Below are 3,410 nucleotides of genomic sequence, written 5' to 3' on the forward strand. Positions count from 1 at the left end.
TCGAAGGTGAATCAAGGTGGTCTTTGATGGTGGTGTTGGCGATCAGAGAAGATGATGGTGTGTGGGTTTACATGGTGGTTTGTGTTGTGATTGAAAATGGTTTATTGTAACAGAAATAAACGCAGCATGTATTGATGGTGTTGGTTTAATAATGGTAGAAATTTCAAAGGTGGTGTTGGCTTCATAATCTTCCTTTTAAAAATATTAACAATCTAAGTGGGTTTGGAGTTTCTATGGTGGCGGTTTGGTGGTAGTTTAACCGGTGGTTCATGATGATCTTAGGGGCCGAGGGTGGTGGTTTGTCACGTAAATGAGGAGATAGGGGATGATGGATATTACGAATAAGAATCAAGAACGTAAGTAGTGATGGGTCTAGTGGTTTAACCGTGACTAAAGTGTTCTCGAATAGAATTTGAATCAGAAAAAGGATACCATGGTGATGATGCTAAATGATGAAGAATAAGAGTGGTATGAAGTGGGTTTCCTCTCCTTGCAATATATATCTATAATATATGTATAGAATGATAGATAACAGATTAATTGGAATAGACAGAAAGTATAAAATTGCCAGAGATGTAAAAACAAATTTGGATAAATCATCTACAGGGATAATTAGATTTTTTTTTGTTCGTATTCTTACTAATTGGATTCTTGATTTGTACTATCGATTAAGATGGATAACCATTTTTATAGATTCAAACAAAGATCAAAATATAAGATTGATTTAGATAGGAACTGCTTTTTGGATCATATGATTTTTAATATTAATAAAAATGATAATAAATATTATTAATAATAATCATAACCCTATCCTAATTATTTATATTATTACTGATAATAATATTAGTAATAGTAATAATAAGGTAAAAATTTATATATATCTGATTTCATATCTTATATGTCATATATTTAAGATAATAGTACTAATAGTACTAATCTAGATGTTAATATTGAAAGTAATAATAATATTTCTATAACAATTATAATTTAACTTATAATTAACCTTATTATATTAGATATTAATATTACATAGTATTAATTATATGACATATATAATATCATACATTTGAATATTCAATAATTAAACATTATAATATAGAAATCATATTTTAGTAGCAACTTAATAATTTTATGTATTACATTAAATATTCATTTAAATTCAAATGTTTAATTTGTATTTTCTTATCTCAAATTATTATAAATTTACTATTATTTACATTTGCCCATATATATATACATATTTATTTACAAACAATGGTTCGTGAATTGTCGGGCATGGTCAAAGGTCAAATATATACATGAACACGGCTCAAAGGTTTTGGGACTTTAACATTACAGACTTCGCTTATCGTGTCAAAATATTAAATCGTATCGAGAGTTTGGTTTAAAATTAGTCGAAATTTTCCGGGTCGTGACAATCACGTACTCCCATGATGAAGTCAGCGGACCCTAAAGGTCATGCTCCACCAATCAACAACCATGATGAAGTCAGCGGACCCTAAAGGTCATGCTCCACCAATCAATAACCATGATGAAGTCAGCGGACCATAAAGGTCATGCTTCACCAATCAACGCCCTTTTGGCCTCGAACAACGAGTAGCATAACATCGCGCTCTGCTACACTATAGTGAATCCTAACGGATACCACTAACCATCCACACAATCGAGCAAGAACCACCTATATCAAACATAGGCACAAAAACAATGATTCTCTAGAAGAGAATCCGACACACACTTCCCTTAACCGAAGGATTTCACCTTGCTCGCTAAACACGTCCATTATCTCTCAATCGAGATTTACCGCATTACCACCTCGGTGGTAATTCAAATCCAAACCATAAGTACAATTTATCCGAAATTGTACTCTACCCCAAATCGACCAAAACTAGGTCTCGACAACATTTTCCGGATCTACCAAAAGCATCATCCGAAATCTCACACTAAAACTTCCTCGGGCGGAAGTGTAACTCCCCCACTTGGAACTACGTTCCATATCCGCACCTCGTACAACCGTACAATGCTACCAAAGGTAGACTTTACCAACAATTAGGTTCACATGACCCATCACCATCTCTTGCTCCAACCTTGAGCATACCAAGGATCTTAACCTATCCTTAAACACTTCGAACGAAAAGTGTACCACCAATTACACAACCCAAATCCCTCGCAATCATCAAATTGCTTTAGTTTGTCAACTTCCACCTTGTCACTCATGTACCTAAGGGTTTCACTTCGGTATCCTAAGTACAATGTAACCACAACCTAATCGGAGTCGAACACCACGCTAGTAGGTATAAAAAAGGCACCTAATGTCGCATTACGTAGACTCCTTTACCAACGTACATCGAGATCCAAAACACTCGATTTCAAGGGTTTCATCCCACCCGTCGAACCTCATGGTTCATCAACTCCAACATACAAGCGAACACGCGCTTAACAATCGAACACCAAAACCCATTTTCATGGCTTGGTAGAAACATTTCCCAAATACTAAGGAATGCTTGGTTGCACCAAGTCTTACGCCCTTCGCCGGACAATCAAACGTCACCATAGGGTACTTCCATTAGGAACGTCACCCATAACATCAACATGCACAACACAATGCATTTAATAAACTCAAACTCAACGGCGCATAATAAATAATCAAAGGACATATTTATTTAAAATGAAACGTACCTTAACGTCTCCTTGCCGCACCCGTCCCCGCTAACTTGGGACATTCCGACTTACGATGTCCTTCCTCTTGACAATTGAAACACACCATGCCATCACCCTTTGGTACCGAACATTTCCAAGACTTGTGACCCCTCACGCCATAATTATAACCTCGAGACGTACTAGAATCCGGTATACCCGTCCGCGTACCACCCGTGCTCACACTCGGACCCTTAGTCCTCTTACTCGGAGCACCATACGAAACAACCCTTCTCTCACTTGAAGGTTCACACCTCTTCGATCGTGAATACGACTCGAAACCTCTAGCCAAGTCAAATAATTCCACAAACGATTTCGCTTGACCCCGGCTAATTTTACTCTTCAAGTCATCATTCAAGGTCCGATAGAAATCTTGCATCAACAAATGATCATTCCCCAAATACTCCGGGCAAAAACGAGCCTTCGCCATAAAGGTCGTCTTGAGAGTATTCAAATCCATAGAACCCTGTTGCAAATTTCGCAACTCATTACGCATTTCCGACAAATCGGCTGAAGTTCGGAACTCCTCGAAGAATTCCTTCTTAAACTCGTCCCATGATAACGCCATAAACGGTTCGCCATCGACAAGATCAATCTTACCATCCAACTAATCCTTTGCTCTACCCCGCAACAAGCTCGTAGCGAGCCTCGTCCTCTTCTCGGGAGGACATTCAATTGTTTGAAAACACCCTTCAACATCCGAGATCCAAGTTGTG

This window comes from Rutidosis leptorrhynchoides, chromosome 7, assembly GCF_046630445.1.
Source record: "Rutidosis leptorrhynchoides isolate AG116_Rl617_1_P2 chromosome 7, CSIRO_AGI_Rlap_v1, whole genome shotgun sequence".
Taxonomy (NCBI): Eukaryota; Viridiplantae; Streptophyta; class Magnoliopsida; order Asterales; family Asteraceae; genus Rutidosis; species Rutidosis leptorrhynchoides.